Genomic DNA, 25,364 nt, shown 5'->3' with positions numbered 1-25,364 from the left:
ATTACTCTTTTAATCTTTATTTTATTTTATTGTAGAATCAACTCACAGCTGCGCGCACCAGTGCGGCCGTGCCAGATGCGTACGGGTGCCGTTTTCATTCCCTACCACCTTCGCTAATCATTCTTGAGGCAGATTGAAGACTTAAGTGCCAGCTTAACTGAAAAATTAAAGAAAACATACTAAGTTATCGCAACACAAAAACTAACTTAATCAGTTTTAACGGGAAAAGATGCCGACGAAAGAAGAGAAGCAGCGGAACGCTAGGATGAAGAGCTGCTCATTAAGCAGCAAGTGCATCAACCTCTGAGCAAACGAATGGTAAACGTACAGAGAAAGAGGATAAATAACATGAATGCTCATGTCAAGTGTATTCACTCCACGTTATCGTGCAGTGCGCTGTTACTGGTATTTTGATAAAAGAATTTCAACAACATATAAGAAGGTATAAATTATTAAACAGTAAAACATTAACATTTAAGAAGTAAAGATACATTGAGTACTACTGCAGTGCTTTCGGGTATAGTACATTTTTTGTTTGCCCATTACATGCATAAATGTATACATTTTTTGGTGTACCTACCCGAGAACACGCGACATGACCCGGCAGTTAAAAGTTTCTTGCTCCAGCAATTTTAACTCTGTTACAAAGTCATCCAAAGTCTCGTTTATACCTCGTGTCTTCTCATTAAACTTGTATCTTGCGAATATGGTATTGCAAACGGCAGCGGGAGCGTTTCTATAAACTCAATTTAAACTTACGGTTTACACCGTGCTTTGAAGATGCATAGTACGCGACACGTGTTTCGCCGTAATTGTGGGCTCATCAGGTGTACACACTCACTGCACTCCCTTACGGGAATCGAACCTCGGACGTCAGCGCTAGAGGCGAAGCCCCTAACGTTGTGCCACGGCGTGTGGTTCGTTCATTTGACAGCATGTAGATCGGGGTAATTACATTGCAGGCATTCGTAGTCTGATTCACAATCTGATTGTATGGGTGGTTACCTACCAGGTAACGCTTGTGGTTGGTCAGCAAGTCGGCTAACTTCTGCCACGGTGCCCTCTTTCAGTTTCGAGAAGCAGATCATAGAATGGTTGAAATAGTTTAATATATATATAGCAAAATCCCCGCGCTTCGCAGGGGCGAATACGGTATTGCAAACGGCAGCGGGAGCGTTTCTATAAACTTAATTTAAAGTTACGGTTTATACCGTGCTTTGTTTCATATTCTTTTCCTACCTTATCAATTGTGCAATGTGTTTTTTGAACAGGTTTGATTCATTGAAGTGATCACTCCTGCTGCGTTCAATCACTTCACGTGAGCCGCTCTCTTGTGTGATGTTGCAATGTCCACGGGTTTATTTAATGTTAGCTAAGAACCGGCAGTTAAAAGTTTCTCGCTACAGCAATTTTAACTCTGTTACAAAGTGATCCAAACTGTCATTTATACCTCGTGTCTTCTACATTAAACTTGCGGCTGCGAGAATTATTACAAGAACAAGAAAATACGAACACATAACTCCAGTTCTTAAATCCTTACACTGGCTCCCGGTTAAGTTCAGGGCAGATTTCAAAATCCTTCTTTTAACATATAAATCATTAAATGGTCGAGGTCCGGCTTACTTGTCTGAACTTATCATGACTTACAAACCAGAGCGCACATTAAGATCTCAAGATGCCGGTCTGCTTATGATTCCAAGGATTAATAAAATAACAGTGGGGGGTCGAGCTTTTAGTTACAGGGCCCCTAAACTGTGGAATGGTCTGCCTGCTACTATAAGAGATGCCCCTTCGGTCTCAGCTTTTAAATCCCGGCTGAAGACTCACTACTTCAGTTTAGCATATCCTGACTAGAGCTGCTGATTAACTGTACAGACTGCATCTCTGTTGTTAGTCATTAGCACTTAAACATAAGTAACATGACAGTTATAATTGTATACTAACCCTCACTTATTCTGTTTTTCTTCTCGGTACTCAAATGTGGCACTTGGTGCCACGGCCCACCTGCCAAGTTGTTTTGCCTGCCTAAGGAAAAGTCATCCCAGATGGAGGATCGCAGGAATCGTGGGAGAGAGGGGTCCTTTCATCGGATTGGCTGGCCCAGCACTGTTTCAGCTGTGGAATGGCCAAATGGGGGAGGCAGCTTGAAGGATGAGGTCTCCAGGACTCTATACAAATACAAATCTTATTATGGGATATATCATCTACTGTTAAATTCTGCTCTGTACTTCTAAAATTTATATATTTTTTTTTTTTTATTTCTTACTATATTGAGAAATTGTTCTGCGTACTGTACTGTATTGTATTGACCCCCTTCTTTTGACACCCATTGCACGCCCAATCTACCTGGAAAGGGGTCTCTCTCTGAACTGCCTTTCCCAAGGTTTCTTCCATTTTTCCCTACTAGGTTTTTTTTGGGAGTTTTTCCTTGTCTTCTTAGAGAGTCAAGGCTGGGGGGCTGTCAAGAGGCAGGGCCTGTTAAAGCCCATTGCGGCACTTCCTGTGTGATTTTGGGCTATACAAAAATAAACTGTATTGTATTGTATTGTATTGTATCTCGCGAATATGGCATTGCAAACGGCAGCGGGAGCGTTTCTATAAACTTAATTTAAACTTATGGTTTACGCCGTGCTTTTTTATACCTCGTGTCTTATGAAAATGCTTGTATGCGTCACTCACTCGCTTCTTATTGTTTCGCTGCCTTGTGAATTGTGTAATGAATGTTTTGTTCAGCGCTCTTTGGGGCTCCTCCTTCTTTTCTACGTACTGAATTCACAGTCAGTTCACATGATTACGTGGGAGACGTGATGACGCGACACGCAACTCCGTCTCCTACGGCCATCTTGCTGCCTTCCATTACAGTATATGGACAAAAAAGAGGTTCCAGTTATGACCATTACGCGTAGAATTTCGAAATGAAACCTGCCTAACTTTTGTAAGTAAGCTGTAAGGAATGAGCCTGCCAAATTTCAGCCTTCTACCTACACGGGAAGTTGGAGAATTAGTGATGAGTGAGTGAGTGAGTGAGTGAGTGAGTGAGTGAGTGAGTGAGTGAGTGAGTGAGTGAGTGAGTGAGTCAGTCAGTGAGGGCTTTGCCTTTTATTAGTATAGATTTTATATGTGGAACTTGAAAGTGAAAGACCTAAAGTCATCCAAACAGTTTTTCTTTTTAACAAAAAAAGGCAGATATGTGTGAGCAAAGGCAATGTCACACACATCACATTATGTGAGTTTCCAGCAATTTTCAGTCAAACGCTTCATTCCATCATCTTATATTGTAGTCTAATGACAATGTACTTTGGCATACTCAGCGACTTAGTCCAACCAGTCTACAACTTGCTCCAACAAAATCAATAGGTCCAGCGCAGGTTTGACTTTGTTCTTAGTCCAACCAGTCTACAACTTGCTCCAACAAAATCAAATAGGTCCAGCGCAGGTTTGACTTTGTTCTAAGTCATAGGTTGTGGGCTTGTGTTCATGTAAGTGTTGAGGGGGAAAGCCTGTCTGGATTTAGTATTTTGTAATAATCAAGATAGAATTAAGGGTGTAGAGGTGATTGAACCAACAGGGCCAAATGACCATAATTTAATACAATTCTCAGTGTTTTTGGAGTGCAGATGCAAAGACAAAAACTGTTAAGTCTAATTTTGGTAGGGTACATTTTGAAAAGATATGGCAAAGTTACATGGGAGGATACACTGGGATAACTTTTTAAATGTGGAAGCAGTGGAACAGGTTTAAAAAGTATTTACATATACTGCAGGGCAGGTACATAATTAAATTTGGAATTGGTAGGAAATTTAAAAAAAATAACTCTGCAGTGGGTTAATAAAGAGTTGAAAAAGAAGCGGCAAAGGAAAAAAACAGCTGTATAAGGTATATAAGACTAATAACTCCAATGTGAATCACAGGGAGTATAAGAACATGAGGGCAACCATTAAGAACAATATTAGAGAGGCTAAAATACAGTTAGACATGAATATGGCAGATAAGGCGAAAGATCTCCCAAAAGTATTCATTCAGTATTTTACTAGTAAAAGAACAGTCAAGGTGCAGGTTAAGTGCATCAGGCATAGTAAAGGAAAATTTAAAAATACAGACCGTGAAATAGCAGAAGCTATAAACTTGCATTTTTCAGAGGTCTACACATGTGAGGAAGTAGAAAACCTCCAAGTGGTAAATGGGACTACTAAACAGGTACTGAGTGATTTGGAAATTGTAGAGGGAGAAATACTGTTCAGGCTGAAATCAAACAAATCAACACCACCAGATAATATTTACCCTGGAATTCTTAAGGAGGTTAGCCAGAACATACTGTAAATAAAAACCTTTGACACATATTTTTAGAAAGCCACTGCACACTGGAAATTCTGAAGGACAGGAAAATGGCAAATATTATCTCATTATATAAAGAGGGTGACCGGGCAGATCCAAGCATCTATAGGCCAGTAGGCTTAAAATAATGGAAGGAATTATTAAGGATAAGACTGAGCAACACATGACAAGAACAGGAGTTTTACTGAACAGTCAACATGGATTCAGACGAGGGAGGTCATGTTTCACCAACATGCTGGAATTCTATGAGGAAGGAAAAAAAGGATAAGTGGAGCACATGATATAATTTATCTTGACTTTCAGAAAACATTTGATAAGGTGTCACATGAGAAGTTGGGCATCAACCTAAAAGAAATGGTAGTTCAGGGTGTTGTTTGTAGATGTGTGCAAAATTGGCTGAGACACAGGAAGCAGAGGGTTATCGTGCAAGGAACCTTATCAGAACTGGCTGACATTACAAGTGGTGTTCCATAGGGTTCGTTGCTAGGGCTGATGATCTTTTTAGTATACAGTACATAAATGATTTGGATAGGAATATAAGTAGCAAGCTGGTTAAGTTTGAAGATAATCTGGAATCCATTGAGTCATTACATAGGAACCTAGACAGCATACAGGACTGGGCAGAGATGACATTTAATGAAGAGAATAAATTATGAGGAAAGTTTGAAAGAACGGAGTCTTTTCAGTTTAAGCAAACAAAGAGGAGACCTGATAGAATTTTTTTAAATTAGTTGAGTGGATCGAGATTCTTTTTTTAAAATTACTTCATCAAGAACATGGTGACATTGTTGGAAACTTGTTAAGGGTAAATTTTGCACAAATATTTGGAAGTTTTCTTTACACAGAGAACCATAGACACATGGAATAAGATACCAAGTAGTGTGGTAAACAGTAGGACCTTAGAGACTTTCAAAAATAGACTTAATGTTCTTTTTAGAAGAATAATTATGTGGATAGGACTGGCAAGCTTTGTTGAAAGCTGAATGGCCTGTTCTTGTCTAGATTGTTCTAATGTTCTAAGAAGGGAAAAGAAGAACAGCAACATCCCTGCCAGGGGCACTATGGAAGGTGCTTAATACAAGATATAGCACAACATGCAAGAATGAAAAGAAGAAAGAAATGCACACCGACAAATGAGCACTACTTTGGAAAGTTACATCACCAATGTGATAGCTGTATAAACCTCTTTGTATGGGTGAAAAAAAATCTCTGTGGGTACACAACAACCAAAATTAAGAAACTCAAAATTTGTGGGACAAAATTAAAGCTTAAAAAGAGTAATAAACTTAATAAGAAAGATGAAATGCCCAAAATAAAACAAGTTTAATTAAAACAAAAGAAACTACCACGCCTTAATCATGCACTGCAAGAAGATTACCACATAGCTGACAGTATTGTCACAAAGGGTGTAAGAACACATGCTATTTAGCCACCTCCCTGTAATCTTATTTAAAAAAATCTGTATCTCTGATCTTTTCATTATTTTTTTTTCTAGGAAGGGTTTTGTGATTGAATTCACTTTGAAAACACTGTAAGATAACAGACTGAATGACCTGATTTATTCTGTTTTCATTATTGTCTCTATGTAAATGAGAACTTTTTCCAAATACAATTTTGCTATATTTTCAACATATAATAGGCAGATTTATTACATTTTATTTTATTAGAAGTGTGGAATATATATACATTATATTTGGTCAAACCAAGTAATGCTGGTCAGCTGGTCATCTGGCACTTTATGATCAGAAATACAGTATACTGTAATATTCCACCCAAAAAAGATACTTTTTATGCTTTATTATGTTAGAGACTTACCTCTCCCCCTCATTCAGTGGTCAACAGTTATTTCAAAAATCCATCCCCGTAGAAAGAAAAAGTTTCCTGTTTGTACACTATTTCATTTTTGGAGTTGTTTATTTAACAATATTTGAGGAAAGAATAAATGTATTTTGCACACTGTAAGCTTATAACTTCATGACCTGACATGTGGATTATTAGACACATATAACATGAAATATTTTAAAGGACAGTTTTGATATTGTTTGCTGTTGTCCAGCGTTGTTCACTATTGAAAAATTTCTTATGTCTTTTTTCAACAAAAAATGTGACTAAAAATTTATTCCATTAAGCCTGGCCTCATGATTGGATGCCAGTACTGTATCTCTTTTCTGGGTGAGGTGTGCCTTGTATTAACTGGAACCATAGTGTGATGTTCAAATTTTCAATCACACTTTGCTTGGGCATTCCATGCAAAGCAATATTTTTGGTATTTGGCACGGGGTACAAAGGTCCACAGTAGAAGATGGCTAACCGGAAATATTGAAAGTTACAGGCACCTCTAGTAAATACAAAACTCAAGAAATATTAAAATCTCAGATACAGGAAAATCAATATGAATTTACTATTGGCTGAGAACCAATGGACCAGCTTAAATATCAGCTTACACAGATATTTAAGGAAAATGATTATAACTAGTATAAGCACATTACATTTTGAATGCTTCCACAGTTGTATGAAGTTCTGGAGGCACAGCTGTTAGGTCCCAATATTTGTACTTATTTGTATCACTCACCAATCCTTGGAATGCCTGGGAATTCACCACAAGCACCTGGAGAATGGCCCAGTTTATTAAGGTGCCAACACAACCATTACCTGATCAAGCAGGCAGAGACTCAGAAAATCATTATATATCTAATTGATGGATTTTACAAAAGCAACCTACATAAGAAGAAATCATAAACTGAAGAACAGGCATGTCTCTTGTTTACAGCCCCATACTGTGGTAGATAAGAAGACTGAACAATCCAATGGTGTGGTTTAAAACCTCTGCCCTTGCCACTATGCTATTATGCCAAAAAATTACTAATCCTATAGGCATTTGACTTTTAAACTATGACACACCTAATTAAGTTCCTGTACAGTTAATTATCTTCAGGAGTCATAAATGGTTGAATTACACACATCTACATTCATTTAAAGTGGCTAAGTCTCAGGGAAAATACATAAGTTGGGAGTTATAAAATTGACACCAAAATCCAGGTGGGGAACAGCCACAATGGGTGAAAAGTGTTAATTCAATCTTGATTATGAGATATATGGCAACTTATATCTCATATATGGAAAATTCAAGACCAAATTATATATCAGAATCAGGCAGATTTTAAGCTGTCATTTACCTTTGATGTTATTTGGGCTGGGCAGCACAGTGACACACCAATAATGCTGCTGCCTCACAACAAGAAGACCGGGTCTCAAACCCAGGTGCTCCCTTCATGGAGATTGCATGTTCTTCCCAGGTTTGTGTGAATTTTCTCAAGACTTGCATTGTCAATGCTAAATTGGCTCCATAATGCGTGTGTGTGTGTGCTCAACCTGCGATGGGCCAGAGCTCCAGCTAGGAATCATTCCTACCTTGTGAATGCTGATTACTAGGATGGGCTCCAGCTTCCTCTGAAAATTGCTCTGGATAAATGGTTTTAGAAATTGAATGGATGGTTATATGAGCTGATTATCCACTTAAAACTACTGCATCTCCCTTGAGCAAGAATTGGAACCTTAACTCAGTTATTACATTTTAGAGGAAAGCATTTTATTTTACATTTAGAGCAGTTCATAGTCACAAAGTGAAAACAGTCCAAATATCATAAAATAAAATATATTCACGCTTTGTTAAACCCACTAGGGCCAAATTTTGTACCTCTGGGACTCAAAACCAATCTAGTATCAGATGCAGGGGAGGAACCAGCCCCCAGCAGGCCACAAATCCATTGCACAACACACTCATGCAGCTATTCCATTCCATACATTCATCCACTTTTTTTCAATGACATGCTCATAGGAAGCTAGAGGACCTAGTACGGTAGAACTTAGTGCAAAGGTAGAAATGAATATGGATATGGCACCAATTTTGCAAAGGGCATATTCATGCAAGTATCCAAATGTAGCCAGTTTAGAGTTTCTAAATAATGTAAGAAATGTGTCATTGGCATGTGGAAGGGAAAAGCCATACAGTAGTGCTGGGCAGTATGACCAAAATTCTATAACACGGTATTTTTCAAAATTATACCGGTTTCACATGAACATGTCTTAGAAAAGGAATAAATAGTAAATATTTTTTGTAAACCAACTACTCTTTCTGTTAATGTTAACAATCTCTGTCCACTGACACGTTAAAGTGACTTTTTAAACAACTTTACCATCATTAAACTGCATAATATTTAAACTAGACTTCAAGCCCAGGTGCATTACACAGTAGTCACCAAATAAAAATAAAATTAAATTAAACAAGTGCAGCTTGGCGATGACATCTTTACCAACTGACCCATCATTTAGGCAAACTGCATTAATATGGACCTTGCTTCAAGCTAAGCTATATACATAAATAACAAAACTGCAACTTGCATTTATAATGCTATTTGTGGTATAGCCCTACGGAAGCATATTACGGCCACGGTGAAGAAAAAAAACTACGGACATAGGGAAGAAAAAAACAAACTATACGTATGTCGAGAATAAGTTCGACATGTTGACTTTATTCTTGACATTTCCACTTTAATTTCGCCGTTTATGTCGAGATTAAAGTCGACATTTCCACTTTATTCTCGTAGTTTATTTTATAAATAAAGTAGAATGTCGTAAACTAAACTTCATCCTAAAATCAATGTTTAATTTACTAGATTTTCTCAAACCCCATCATAAGTTAATGTAGCACATTAAATGCTTTGTGTTAAGTGTTCCCCAACCCAGTTGTTAATCACTATGCTTCTTAAACTGACTTCCTCCGCAGTAAGAGGTGCCGCCAGCGATCACCACACAGAATCCATTCACTTCATGATATTCCTGCTGTCTGAAAATTTAGAATGCTAAGATACACACTTGATATCATTTTCAGGCTGAAATGCATTAAAGCAGGTATTAAACATGCACGGTAGTGAGGCAGTAGTGCTGCTCCCTCGCAGTAAGGGGTCCCCAGGTGTATGTTCAGCGTAGAGAACTTTATGGCAGGTGTGACGAGGCTCCAAAAAACTGGATGTATGAATGGGTATCGCACAGGTTTAACTTAAATATTGTGTAAATGTTGGTTTTGTGATCTGGTGGTCGGAGACATGAACACAGAATTCAATGGATGTTCTTCTGAGCAGGCTTTCTTTATTGCATGCGTGCTGTCTGTCTGACGTACCAAAACCCCAGTTCCTATCCTTCCTTTTTCTTTTTCCACATAACCAATCACCACATGATAAATGTCTTTGTGAAATTAAAACTAGTTATAAACTTAGCCCACGGAGTGTTCAGAACTTTAAAAAAATCTTTGTTATACATGTTTAATTATGCCATCCATTCAAGGTTGCACCCATCCCAGCAAGCATTGTGTGTGAGGCAGGAGCAAATCCTGAACGAGTCGCCAGCACATCACAGGGTGAATATGAGCAACACATATGCTATATTGACCCTGCTAGTGTAACAAAACCCCACATCCTACATGAATTTGAAAGGAAACTGAAGCACGTCAAGTAAACCCACCAGAAAAATATGCAAATTCAAGGCAGGGTACTCCCGAGACACCCTTGCTGCGAAGCAGCAGTGCAACCTCCACGCCGCCGTGCCCCCCACATGATTAATACATGCTTTAATGAATTTCATCATGAAAATTATATCAAATATTTATCTTAGCATTCTAAATGTTCAGAGACCAGGAATATCATGAAGTGAATGTATTCTGTGCAGCAATCAATGCCGGCGCTTCCTCAGTACAAGAGGACATCAGTATAAGAAGCACGTACCGATTTAACATGGTTCGGGGAACACTTAACACAAAGCATTTAATGTGCTATATAACTTATGACGGGGTTTGGGAAAATCTAGTAAATTAAATATTCATTTTAAGATGAAGTTTAGTTTGCGATGTTCTACTTTAATGACAAATTACAAGAATAAAGTCAACATTTCGACTTTAATCTTGACATAAACGGCGAGATTAAAGTGGAAATGTCGAGAATAAATTCAACATGTCGTCACACTATTACACAGTACCCAGGTACATTACACTGTATTGAAAAAAAAAATAAAACAAGTACAACTTGGCTTGCAGTATTATCCAGTAGTATAGAAACAGTATTTACACATTTGTACATAATGGTCCACATCCGACCTTTTAAAACCAAAGTATCTCCAGGCAACGGACGTGACTTTTTTTCCAGCAAAAGTTCTTCTGTGTCATCATGTTTAACTTTGTCGTCAGCTACAGCTTCAGTTTCAGAATATTCTCTGTCCATTTTCACCACGCAATACCTACACTACCACATGTACTCCGCTGCATGCCTATTTAGCGGTATAGTAGTGAAAAAGAGCCCCCGTGCAACACCTCTACTAACGCATGTACTCCGCTGTATGTGATTAGCGGTGTAGCAGTGAAAAAGGTCCCCCCTTGAACAGTTTCCTGCTGCGCCACGTTCCGAATGTCATTTAGGCAATTTAAACCGGTGTTGCGGTATAAGAAAAATCCGTATCATAACGAAAATAAAAAACAGTTTTCGGTATGAACCGGTATACCACCCAGCACTACCATACAGACACCAGAAGAACATTCAAAGCAATTAAGCAAAGACTTGAACCTATCCTATCATCTAAATTAACAGAATGAGGGCATAATCTTAGAAATAACAGCATGGTTATTAAATTATAGATAAAAATGATGGTCTGGGTTTATTAGGAACAAGTCTGAGAACCAATGATTCATACAACATGCAACCTCAAGCATCAAGTTACATTTAAATGACAGAATCCAAAACACGTAGGAATAAATTACAAATTCTGTCACATAACTGAACCTGCTAACTAACACTTCCAGTTTGTCAATATTAGAAAGAAATTACTACTGTGTATCACTATATTCAGGAATTATTTCTGATTTGAACCTCCTTATCTCCTTTTGGAATGCCTATCCCCCTTCATTCTAACTCATAACCTTAGATCTTCACCAGGTAAAAAGTGGTAAGATGGCCTTTTGTTTTGTTTTTTTGCTTTATTTTGTTTTGCACCTATAATCTGGAATGTTTACTAACAGAAATTCATCAGGCTAATACTGTGGAACATTTTAAAAAAACTGCTACTGTAAACCCCATTATTTTAATTTTTTATAGCTATATTTCAGCTGTACTCCTAGTAGACTATATCGGCATAAAATTATATTCTTTAGGGATCTGCAATCTTTAATATTCTCTACTTATCTCTGCTATCTTTTCTGATCAGGTCACCATGTAACAACCTGTGATGACTGAATGTAGGCGGGGGCCCCAGTTGTCCACGAGACTGACTTAATCAAATCCTCTCATATGAAGCCTAGAAACAAAGGAATGAATTAAGAACATTTATGTTAGGCAGAATGCCCAGTGGGGGCTGGGAAGTCTGTTGGCCTTGGAACTTTTGCAGATTTTTTTTTGTTTTTTTCTGTCCTCCAGGCCATTTGACCTTATCACTGGAAACATCTTTAGAGACTCACTTCATGACATTATATATAAGGACGCTACTCTTCTGCTTGATATTTATCTGTTTTTTAAGATCATTTAGATTTTTTTTCTTCTTTGGTACTTATTTTGTAATATTATTGCTTAATCTTATTAATTGTTCTTTGTTTTTTGTACCATTCTCTTTGACATGTTGTAAAGCACTTTCAGCTACATTGTTGGTATAAAAATGTGCTATATAAATAAATGTTGTTGTTGTTGTTGTTAAAGAGAGCTAATGTGAGCTTAAAGAGAGCTAATGTAATTTATAGCCAATGGCAAAAATAGAAGTAAAGCAGGAAAAAGTAGACTGAAAAAAACATACTCTGTGTATAATTTAAGAGCTATGGTGATAAATAAAAGATAACTGAAAAATGTGAAATGAGTATTAGCCATTTCTTAAAGTCTGGATTTAAAAACATGTTGTGTATAGAATGCTTTGTCAAAGTGCTTTGCATGAAGTATCAGGACAATGGATTGCTAGGCCGTGATAAAAAGTAAGTATACAGTATCTTGATAATTTCTCTTCTTGTTGGATTCTCCCATCTACAGTTGGGTTCACAAAAAATTCACTCCACTCTTCTCTACTTTACATGCAAGGTCAACATACACTACAAACACAAAGACATAAATGCACCACTACCATTGTTATGATTAGTAACTGCCATCGCCTTAATTGCCAAATATACATTGTCAGTTGTTCCTAGATGGCGTGAAACATGACTAAACAACTGCCTTCAAACATATACTTCTTAAAAGAAACAAGGGCATTGAACAAGTGTGATCTGATTTAAACCAAAGAAAGAAGAGAGAGAAAATATGTGCAGTAAGAACTGTTTGGGCAAACCAGAAATTGAAGTTAAGGGTACTTAATCAGTAACCTGAAATTCTTTACAACACCATTTTTTCTGAATTATTTTGTAAAAAAAATATTTTTTACAGTAGCCAACAAACAGTAATGTACTGCAACTGAACAATCTTAAATAAAACTGCATCTAAAACATTAGCAGTTAATACCAGTGCAGTGATATACAAAAATTTGTCCCTAGATGCAAAATTTGACTTGACACAAGACACAAAGAAAAAGAATGAAAATGATTAACAGAACTAATGTTCAAGGAAGTATAACATAAAAACTGTCAAAACAAGAACCATAATGGGTTTATCGCGCAGAAGATCCCAACATATGGATGTCTATGTTTTGTATTCAGTATACATAAGATACGGTAACAAGTTTGATTACTATCAGCAATCATACTAAATCAGTGACAGCTTGGAATTAGCAAAAATGAACCTGAAGGACTCTCACACTATGAGAAACAAAATTCTTTGGTCTGATTAAACCAAGGTTGAACTGTCTGGCTTTGACTTTAAGTATCATGTCTGGAGGAAACCAGGCACTGCTCATCACCAAGCACAATACCATTCCAAAGGTGAATCATGGCAGCATCATGTTGTGGGGTTGTTTATCAGCAGCATAGACTGAGAGACTACTCAGAGTTGAGGGAAAGCTTGAATGAAGCACTGTACAGAGATATCCTTAATGAAAACCTGATCCAGAGTGTTCTGGACCTCAGACTAGGCGGGAAGTCCGCCTCCCAACAGGAGCTTAAGAAGATCTGCTGAGAAAAATGACAGAAACTCCAGGTGTACAAAGCTTGTCATTTCATTCCCAAGAAGGCTCTTGGTTGTAAATGCTTATCTAAAGTGCTTGAACAAAGTAATGACTAAATGGTCTTAATACCTGTGTCAGTGTGATATTTGAGTTTTCACTTTTATTAAATTTTATAATAAATTCTAAAATATTGTTTTTGGTTTGTCATTCTAGGGTATTAAATATTGCTTAATGAGGGAAAATTGATTTTAAATGATTTTAGCATAAGGCTGCAATATAACAAAATAAGTAAAAAGTGAAGGCATACAAATACTTTCTGAAGGTATTGTTTTTGTGCAAGACAAATGGAAAAGAAAGAGATGTGTCACTAAGGAGCAAATGTCAACATGCCATTATGTTGGTAGAAATACATATAGTAACGGTTTTATTTTTAAAATATATATCATAAATGTTTAACTAAAAATGCACTGTGATAATTTGTACTGCAACCTGCCATATATCACGGTCTATAAAAAGTTTGCTAATTGTGCCCTAGCCCGCATGGGATTTTCTTCTGATACAGTAATCCCTCGCTACTTCGCGGTTCACTTTTCGCGGATTCACGACTTCGCGGATTTTTAAATACAAGTGATTGCCCGCCTATAGCGGAAGTTATGTTCCAGACCCATCAGCAACAGGAGAAAATCTGTGATATAGAAAGACCATATAAATAAACATTTTTATAGTTTAAGCCTTAAAATACCCATCCCACATGCTTTAAACACATGTAAACTTATAAAACACACTTTGTTAACACATATGATATGTGGATGTCGGGCTAAGGATATGAGTAACATCTCACTATTATAAAACATTTTAACTTCACGCAAGACAAGACAGTGAGACAGGAAAATAGGTGCTGTACAGGCTTTTAAATTATTGACACGCAGAGCGACAAGCAGCACAAAGCCAGCACAAAGTCCACTTCTCCTTAGCATTCATTCAGCTCCCCACCCCCTTGACAATGCGAAGTGGCAGGAGCGTACTGCGCCTCTGGGGAGGGGGGTTTGAGCGAACGTGCATTCAGCCCTCACACACCCCCACTCCTCCTCCTCCTTCCGAATGCGCAGAGCAACAAGCAGGCATTTTGGCAGAAGCAGCACAAAGTCCATTTCTGCTCAACGTGAGTTCAGCTGCCCCCCTTCACAAAGCGAGTGCAGACATAGCGACGTCTGATCGCTGCGTGCAGTGTTGGTCTGCGGTGTTTAAGAATGTAGAAAGTGTTTAAGAGCATAGGAAGTGTTTATATGAGTGTGGGAAAGGTTAACAAGAGAGTGAGAAAGGTTTATAAGAGTGTGGGAAGGGTTTATAAAGCCTTAAAATATGTATAAATAATAAAATGAATATAGGTCGCTACTTCGCGGATTTTCACCTATCGCGGGGGGCTCTGGAACGTAACCCCCGCGATAGGTGAGGGATGACTGTATTCCTATTTTACTCCTTGATCTCAATGATTAACTAGAAACTTTACACTGGTCGGTTATGAGTGGCTATGTGCCTAAGTATGTCCCATGATGGATTAGTGACCCAGCTAGAACTAGTTCATGTCTGCTGTGGTTAAAGGCCCTTATGGCTGTGGACTATGGCCGGCAGCTTATCCCGGCCAATACCCCCAAGCCGCCAGGTGGAGCCCTCCCTGCAACGTGGAGATGCCCCGGGTTCCAGCAGGGCATCATGGACCTTGGAGTTTCCCTTCACAGCCCTGCTGGATACCATGGGGACCGCCAGGGGACGCTGCAGGGAGGCCCAGGGACTTCTATTTGCCTTATAACCCGGAAGTACTTCCCAGTCAAGGGGACAGAAGCAATGACATACTTCCGAGTTGAAGAAAAGGAGTTTTCACCTGACCCGGAAGTGTTAAGAGTCACATGGACTGAGGGACAGAAACACTTCAAGGTCAAGAAGTATAAAGGGACTATGGGTAACCCCAGCAGCCCAAGCCGGAGTTGGGAGGGAGTGTGACAGAACTGCTGGGAGGAGTGGAGGATTGACTGTTTATTGTGTTTGAATATTGATTTATTATTGGAGTGTTGTGGAGTGGAGGTGCTTAGGGAACATTAATCTAATAAAAGTAAAAATATTGGACTTATATCAGGTGTCTTACGTGTCATCTGAGGGTTCAAGAGGACGAGAGCGCCTTAATTTACCACATGGCCCTGAATTTGATTAAACAAGTTCAAAAATGAATGAATGAATGATAGACTTGTAGTTCAAGAAGTGCTATTGAACTGTATGGCACACAAAGAATATACAATTTAGCAGTGCATCACAGACATGTTTCCACCTGGAGCAGAAGTTGAATGCTTAGCAGGCAACCCAATGACTTAAGATGAATAGAAAAGCATTAGGTAGAATGTCATTGGTATATTAAATGCCCATTTCAAGCAGCATTCAGTCTAGATAAACTAATGTGTAGATAAATGAAGCAGCACAGGAAAAGTTTTCCATGATTCATACAATTGATTGACATACCAGGTATTAGTTTATATAGTTGATTACACTGGCACACTCAATAGTGACATTTGAGAAGACAGGGCATCATAACACATCCCATCAATAAATTCGGCAAAGATATAGCATCATGACAGCAGAAGCAAAAACCTAGAAGAATTCAGATTTTCATAGTTTTATATAAACACAAAGAGACTAGCTCTAGATAGATAGATACTTTATTAATCCCAAGGGTAAATTCACATACTCCAGCAGCAGCATACTGATAAAGAACAATATTAAATTAAACAGTGATAACAATGCAGGTATAACAGACAGACAATATCTTTGTATAATGTTAACGTTTATCCCACCCACGGGTGGAATTAAAGAGTCGCATAGTGTGGGGTAGGAACGATCTCCTCAGTCTGTCAGTGGAGCAGGACAGTGACAGAAGTCTGTCGCTGAAGCTGTTCCTCTGTCTGGAGAAATACTGTTTAGTGGATGCAGTGGATTCTCCATGATTGACAGGAGCCTGCTCTGTGCCCGTCACTCTGCCACGGATGTCAAACTGTCCAGCACCATGCCTACAATAGAGCCTGCCTTCCTCACCAGTTTGTCCAGGCATGAGGCGTCCCTCTTCTTTATGCTGCCTCCCCAGCACACCACCGATTAGAAGAGGGCGCTCGCCACAACTGTCAGATAGAACATCTGCAGCATCTTATTGCAGATGTTGAAGGAAGCCAGCCTTCTAAGGAAGTATAGTCGGCTCTGTCCTTTCTTACACAGAGAATCAGTATTGGCAGTCCAGTCCAATTTATCATCCAGCTACACTCCCAGGTATTTATAGGTCTGCACCCTCTGCACACAGTCACCTCTGATGATCATGGGGTCCATGAGGGGCCTGGTCCTCCTAAAATCCACCACCAGCTCCTTGGTTTTACTGGTGTTCAGTTGTAGGTAGTATGAGTCGCACCATTTAACAAAGTCCTTGATTAGGGTTCCTATACTCCTCCTGCCCACTCCTGATGCAGCCCACGATACCCTAACCTAATGACATTCTAGCAGTAGACACAACCAATATATCACAGATTTTTTCATAAGCCAGAATATATGAAATGCCTGGCATGTACAGCTAGATATATTCTACCCATTTTTCAAACGAAATTTAACTGGGAAAAAATACAGTGATAGAGATGGCATAGCATTTGCAATGTATGAAATTGGTGTAGAATGGGTGTCAGTTTACAGCTTGGCTTGTGCTTAAGAAGATATCAATGACATTACTAAACAGCAACATACAATTCATCCATAAGAATTATTTGTAAATGCATCATAATAATTATTGGGTCACTATACACAGATAAAGCACAATTGAACTAGTTATGCAAGTTTGTTAAAGAACAGGTAGTATCTTTAGACCATGACTGTTATGTACAGAAGGTTGTTTCAAATCAAATACAGGTGACCCATTGTCTTCTAATGAGAAAAAAAAAAGCTTAGGTGTCTTCTTTCTTGTCCGTGAATAGGTTGTTTGAGACAGAAGGTAAAGAGTCACAGAATGAGGTCAAATATGATTGGTTTACACAGAATGAGGTCAAATATGATTGGTTTACTCTATAGTTCTAGTACAGCCTTCCAATATTCTTCCTAACAGTATTTCCTTCAACAGTAGCAACTTATAAGATTAATAGTAGTATCAAAGTTTATTGTATTTACATAGTCACTTGAACATCTTATGACCAGGTCAGACTGCTTCTCCATTTACTGTATTTACATTCTTCATCCTAATTAACTACATAATAAATTATTCACAATGAAAAACATACTTAAATATTGATTTTTTTGTTGGTGTAATATTTGGTTGCTCAATTATCATTTCATTTTTTGGTGTTTTTGTGCTAACATTAATAACTGTTAATTAGAGCAAAAATGAAAACGTACATTCAACACAAAGCTCTGCATTCAGTACATGGGGCTTTGTAACTGCAACCTCATTTTAAGACAGTGTATCAGGTATCACTAGTTGCTGAGTAATGTGGTGCGTAAAAGACACCACCAATTGCCTCTCAAACTGGAGGAATGTTTCTTCAACTCAGCAAGATATTGAGGTGTTACAGTGGAAGAGTCTAATCAGTACATTAGATCCGAGGCTGGGCTGTAAAATAGCATGTCCCACCAAAGTTGTTCATTTATTAACCATCAGTTTATATGAATCTGTCCTAAGTTCTTTCTGCATTTGAAATATGAAAAGAACAAAAAAACTGAGGATTGTGAGAAACATCAGTACAAATAATTCCTAAAGAGTGTAAAAGAAAAAAAAATAATCTGAAAGCTTAGTCATCTTTGCATTTTCTGAAACATCATATTCAAAAAAATGTCAGCATTATCCACCCAAACTCACACTGACTTTATAAATTAATACTATTTTCAGATCATTTACATAGACTGTGGAATGCAGCAATGGAAAAAATATATTCTTTTTCTATAGTATTTTTTTTGCTTTTTTTAATATCCTGATCATCTCTTGGTTTCATATGTAACATATGGTTGTTTCAAATTACTGCAATTAATGAAGTTACTTGTTTTTGGTTATCATGTATGAAACATCATTCATATAAAACCTACCATTAAAACATTTGAATTACAATGTAAGCATTTCATGAGCAAAAGTTTCTACAAAATATTGTCAAATTTAATGTGGACTTACTTTTAGCTGAAAACTATGCAAGAATGCAAAGTGTCTTTAATACCACATTTACAATTATTTACATGAGGTGACATTGCAATCAAAAGTGGTTAACCAGTTTTCATCAAACACTAAACTAAAGACACCTCTGTTCTTTTCTAAGAAAAAATAGGAAATTAATTATTATAGCATAGTGCTTGCTGGTATGCTTGGGTATTTATAGGGAGACTGAAATGATATTTCAAAAACTGGCAGTAAGTTTCAACACAGGCAGTGGTACACATTAATCTCATTACAATTTAGCTACAGTTAAGTTTTCAGCCTTGGCAAAGTGCTAATTTATGCACTCAAGTGTTCATGACCACATTAAAATTCACAGGCTTCTGAACAATTTAAGACCAGTCATGTGAGATCAGCTTACCCCAAATACTGATTTCTACTGTGTATTGTTAATATCATATGCATCACTACATTTAACATGTTTGGTGTAACCTAACTACAGGATTCCCAACATAAAATCAAACAATATAGCGGTTATTCATTATTATAAGAAAAAGAAAAGGATGAGTAAGAGTAGAAGGAGGGAGAGAAAAAGGACGATTAGGAATGAAAACATAGGTTTCCCCAATATTATGTGTTCCCCATTATTAATAATAATCATATAAAAACAACCCTGGAGCTTTTGATTAAGAAATTTTAGTTACTGAGTAAAACACAACTTGGTGATCTACTTAGATCAAACATAAATGATTATAACAATCAAATCAAAATCACATTTTGAGTGTGTAAATTCAGTGAGTAAATTTCATTTAGGTTTGATCACTTATAAGATAAAAACACTTACGCAAGCTGAATTTGTTCTGTATGTAAAAGACAAGGCACTCTAAGATTTATTCTGATTTTCTGAAACAGCTTATTCCAGCACAAAGTTGCAGGATCATTTTTCCAAACTCATCTTGTCAGCACCAGGTACAAAGCCAGGACCAGCCTAGAACAGTCTGTATGTCCTTTACTTGGCACAGTTACTCATACTGAGACAATTTTAAGTTCCCTGTAAACTAAGCATGTTATCAAAAGTGAAAACAATGAACAGAAAGAATGAAATGTCCAAATTACACATGTAGAGAAAAGCCAAGCAAAATGACACCTTTTATTGGCTAACTAAAAAGATTACAATATGCAAGCTTTCGAGGCAACTCAGGCCCCTTCTTCAGGCAAGATGTAATCGATTACATCTTGCCTGAAGAAGGGGCCTGAGTTGCCTCGAAAGCTTCCATATTGTAATCTTTTTAGTTAGCCAATAAAAGATGTAATTTTGCTTGGCTTTCTCTACATTCATAATGGCTAACACGGTACAACACCCTAGTACTACAAATTACACATGAAAGATCATAATTGGAATTGAGGCTCCTGGAGATGCAGGGTGCAAATGCTAACCCCAGCTACAATCAGCTGTCCTAAATTAAATATTAACCAATTATAAACTAATTTAAAATGCTACAGGAAATAAAAAAATGAGAAATTGTTTATTTAGCATAGCCAGAAATTAACTAAATGCTTCTGTCAAAATACTATAGTTTGGACTATTGACTTGTTTTCCAACTACTTAGTGTTACCCTGTTTGCCTTGTGAAAATCTTAAGAGTCTACAGGAACAGAACAAACATGTATCCTTTCTGTTTCCATCATTCAATGTATTGTTTATGTAAGGTTCCATGAATAGGGACGATTGTAGGAAAAGTAAATAAAGTGGACAGACTTAACTAAAAACAAATACTTTTCATCTATTTAACTTTTGAGACATCTTTGCTTATAAAGTTTCCATTTGCACCAAGACTGTACAATCATTTTAAAAAATGTATATTTAAAAAAACTGCTCCATGTTAATTGTGTTGTTTCAAGCAGGTTGTGGAATTTATAGTAATGACTTCTGTTAAAGGCACTGTTTAAAGATTTGTACTAACTGCTGAACATATGCAAGCAAACAAAGGAAGCAAATAGCTAAATTTTATTTTAAAAAGATTTACTTTAAAAATGCAGTATTTTAAAATGATTATTTATTTGAGGTTTCCCAAACTTGTTTTTTTTTTTTTTTCCTTTTACACATACTGTATAAAAGTATAGTTCAGCAGAGGTTATGTGTACAGCACTGTGCAAAAGTACTTAGGCCACCAAAAAACATGAAGTTATTTGGGCAGTGTTTATGTGCTCATCAAAGCAAAATAAACAAAAAACTAATACAATAAAAAAAATAACAAGAACATCGTAGATTTGAGCTTGGCGTGTTGATTAATGAAAGATTTTGCTAATACAATTCCTTTGCCAAAGGTACTACATGTTGAATCGAAATCTTTTCATATTCCTCAGTAATCATTATTCCATTGATTCTGACCAGATCCTCTATACGGTTGGTGGCAATACACTGCCAGACCACAAAACCACTGTACTTCATGGAAGACCACAGACAGGTATCAATGCACTTCTTGGCAGCTCTTTTTCTGACATACCATCATCTTTGTGAATCAGACATTTCTAATTTGGACCCATCAATACTCTCTGTAACTGGTTGTTGCTCCTTGCTTCATGGTCTTTTGAACGCTGCAATCTCTTCTCTTTGTTACCTTTCGGAAAGAATGGGTTCTTAGCTGTAACACGCCATACAAGGCCATTTCTTTCAAGAATTATATGCAAGGTTGAAAAGATACTTTGATGCCAAATGACTCTGACAGATACTGAGGAAACACTTCATCCTGATCTATTCATTTCCCATAAGGAAATGATCTTTAAGTATTGTCTATCAGATGCAGGTATGTTTCAGTACTTTCAGACTTCTGTGTATCCTGTTTCTTCAAATTTCTTTAAAACAACCTGAATACCGAATATTGAAAAAACCCAGTTTGGTGTGATACTGCTTGCTGACTACAACCTTATGGATACAAACTTATTTTATGCTTGCCAAAGTGTGTTAATATAGCCATTTCTAAATCACTTCCTGAGGTACTCCAATATTTGTTGCTACCATTCAAAACATCCATTAATTTGTTAAACCGCATCATTAGCACATTGGATTCAACTAATCACTACTTTATTTGTTCAAATCAGATATGCTTTTGATGAAACAAACATACAGAATAGACTGGAATACCTCCAGAGCAGGTTTAGGAATCTACCCTGTGTTGATAGCTATCACAAAAGATATCAATACATTTTGAAAAAGAATAACGAAATTTGGTACTTTTAACTGAATCAGTTTTAAATATGTGTATGCTGTTGTTACATACTGTTTTGACAAAGAAAATAAACACTGCATAGATAACGAGATTTAAAAATAATTTTCTTGTGTGGCCTTTTGCACAGTACATAAAAAGTAAACATGCAATAATGTATTTGTTGCCAGATGTGAACCATTTGTTAAACAGGATATAATTTGTATCACCTAAACCTAAACAAAAATATACCCTCCTATTAACGAAGGCAGTCGACTGTTGCGGTTGCATAATACAAAATACATACAGGATATTTTTACTGTATTTGATACTTTCGAGCATTACTTTTTCCCCATGGGTTATGACTTAAATATGATAGCTACTAACAGCCAGAAAACCAACAAAACCGAAATTTACAAACAGTCGCGCAACTGTGTCTCGACTTTAACCCGATGAAGGACAACAGTCACAAATTCCGAAGCCAGCAGAAACGTAGTCGAAGTAAATGCACTCTTTAGTAAGGGCTTTCTTCTTCATAATGCTCATAAATATTATTGTTTTATCAAAACACAACTATGTCAAGTAATGTTAACCTTCCACTAGAGATCTGACATTTTCAGAAAAGTATTTAATTATATTTTTCTACGACAAAATATTGCCACAAAGCAACAACTTATTAACCTTTGAGTGCAATAATCCTTAAATATATACTGTAGGCCAGTCTGTCGGCGTTTCATCTATTTAACAAAAAAGCGTGCACGAGGTAATTTTAGATTATAATTGCAAAGAAGTGACCGAGAGAAGCCGTCTTATTACGCCCAGGCTGCGCGACGGATCTCTCTCCTGGTAACATGCTTGCCGAGTCAAGAGGACGGCTGCGCGAGGCAGGTGTTTATGTCCTGACAGGTGTTGCAAAGACTGTCAAGTGCCTCTCGAGAGCTAGGTCAGGATACTTCAACGTAAAATCACCAGAAAACAGAAACAACTTACGGTTTTTGTCGACTTAATGTATTCGGCAGCCGTTCACAGTCCTTAGTGAAGTGAATTGCGCTGGTATGAACTTTGCATTCGCCTGAGCGCTGCTCACTCTCTCTCGTTCCTTTGTGACGCACAGCCTTTGTCACCTGAACCGCCTGCCTTCCCGTGCACGTAGCGCAGGTCTGTGCAGTTTGTAAACTGTGAAGTGCGCCATCACTGAATCGATAGTTAAAGCACCTATACAGATACAGTACGTATAAGATATAAAAGTAAACCTGAAAAAAGAAAAACAGCTGCTCCTAAACCGCAGGCAAAGTAAAAGGACTGAACGGCCACGAGAACTAACTTTAATACTTATATATCAAGACTAATTTATGGTCTTTTTCCAGTATCTTTATTAATATTACTGTATTACTACGAAATTAAAGTACCAAGAATTTTATAATACTATAATAAATTTAGCATCGTATGTACAAGAAATGAATATTCATAAGTTCAACCATTTATTTACCACGTTTAATTCATTGGGGGCTCGCAAGATCACAGTTGGGCGCAAGGGAAACCAGAATAACAGGAAAAATATGTACACCTAAGAGTTCTGAAATGACCGCATCATAAAAAACGGCACATCTATAAAGGCAACCCATTTTTAAAATGTTATTAAAAACCATTAATATTGCAAAATCTGGATAAATTCGGCGACCTTTTTGATTTGCATAAAGCAAAACAAAACAGAAAGTTCTCCTTTAATCTGGCAAGAGTTCTGCTGTTTAATGTCATAGGCAAGTATTAAACTAGGATAAAATATGGAATTTGCCAATTCTTTAGTTTGGACAAACGAGGCATAAAAACGCAAAAATATTCTCATATAAACAAAAATGAGATTATATGATATGGGCAGGAAAACCAAAAAAGGGGAAAAAAATTATTACAGTCAATAATAATAATAATAATTCATCTATATAAATAAAAAACATATCTCATACCATGACAAAAATAAAACCTGCACTAATGTCTGGTATATTTTCCTAAACTGCATTTAATTTTTCAAAAATGAAATTTGTAAATAACAGTAAAAGCAAATCAATGCAATATATAGACATATGGATAGATAATAAATTGATATCTCTCAATATTTAAATCATAGCATAATATTTTCTAACCTGATTAATCCAGTTCTGGGTTGCAGGGAGGCAGAACCAGTCCCAGCATCACTGGGTGCAAGGTAATAAGCAACCTTGGAAAGTATTCTGGTTCATCACTGGGCACATTCATGTATGCACAGCCCATACTGACCAGTTAGAATTGAAAGATTAACTAAACTGTGCGTCTTTGAAGTTGTGGCACGAAATCTGGACTACCTGAAAGAAAACTTGCACAGACAAGCATTGAAGTCAAACCCAGGACATGTTAACTTATGTGTCTCTGTGCTGTCACATAGTTAGATCATAAAAATGAATGTCACAGTCATTTAATATATAAAAAAAGCCACTGACTAAAACATTTCAGTATAGTTTTTCTCAACACCACACATCAAACAACCATTTATTTCACTATAGGTGGCCTTATTCAAAATAGAAAATGTATATCTAATGAATGTATTCTTTTAGCTTCTTAATCCCTTTCCTTTCCAGCACTGATCTCAATGCTGGACAGATTTAGAATCATTGATCAACTTCTCATGCACATCCTCGGGATGGAGGAAGAAACTGAATACCAAAATAAAACTCAAGCAGACATAAGAAGAAAGGATAAACCTCACTTGGACTGTACCCGGGACAATATTTGATATCTACAATAGTATTTCTGTAATATTTTGTTAATGTGTTATCAGATTAAAAAATATTGTATGGTATGTTTTAAGGACCTGTAATTTATGTGTTAATGAAATCCTTAAAATTAATACATAAAAATAATAATTATTATTATTATAATTAACATAAATAATAATATTGGTAATATTAAAGAGACAATACTGTTATGTATTTGTATATCACTGTTCACTGAAGTGGTGGAATGGAGAAAAAGTTTTTATTGCTTATGCCTCACAGCTCCCAGAGAGTGGAATCACATTTAAGCTCAGTCACTCTCTGTATAGAGTTTGTATGTCTGTGTACCCCAGGTTTCATCTAAAAGCAGTACAAGTTAAGTAACTCCAAAATAGTTTCATGTAGTGCAATGTACAATAACACAAGTTAAATAGCAAATGTGCATTAATCACTATAACGGTGACTGTTTAAACAGAAAGAAAAAAATTAAGACATGTCATAATACAAAAATATATTTATCACTTTTAACAGGAATATATGTTTGTGGCATAGTGGGTAGCGCTGCTGCCTCACAGTAAAGAAACCTGGGTTCGCTTCCTGGGTCCTCCCTGCGTGCAGTTTGCATGTTCTCCTTGTGTCTGCGTGGGTTTCCTCTGGGTACTCCGGTTTCCTCCCACAGTCCAAAGACATGCAGGTTAGGTGCATTGGCGATTCTAAATTGTCCTTGGTGTGTGTGTGTGCCCTGCCCGGGGTTTGTTTCTTGCCTTGTGCCCTGTGTTGGCTGGGATTGGCTCCAGCAGAC

The 25,364-nt window shown here is 37.1% G+C and overlaps 1 protein-coding gene across 1 annotated transcript in view; it reads right to left on the bottom strand.

Moving 5' to 3' along the window:
- The window catches only part of eps8l2 (EPS8 like 2), a 247,269-nt gene extending 224,299 nt beyond the window's left edge, over nucleotides 1-22,970 (bottom strand). The window contains exon 1 of the mRNA XM_051922048.1: nucleotides 22,806-22,970. The gene's annotated coding sequence lies outside the window, so the exon portion shown is untranslated. The remainder of the gene's footprint in view (nucleotides 1-22,805) is intronic.
- Nucleotides 22,971-25,364: the final 2,394 nt, after the last annotated feature.

The sequence above is a fragment of the Erpetoichthys calabaricus genome, chromosome 2 (genome assembly GCF_900747795.2).
Source record: "Erpetoichthys calabaricus chromosome 2, fErpCal1.3, whole genome shotgun sequence".
Classification (NCBI taxonomy): domain Eukaryota; kingdom Metazoa; phylum Chordata; class Cladistia; order Polypteriformes; family Polypteridae; genus Erpetoichthys; species Erpetoichthys calabaricus.
The sequence above is the reverse complement of the archived record's forward strand: the minus strand, read 5'-3'. Positions and strand labels throughout refer to the sequence as shown.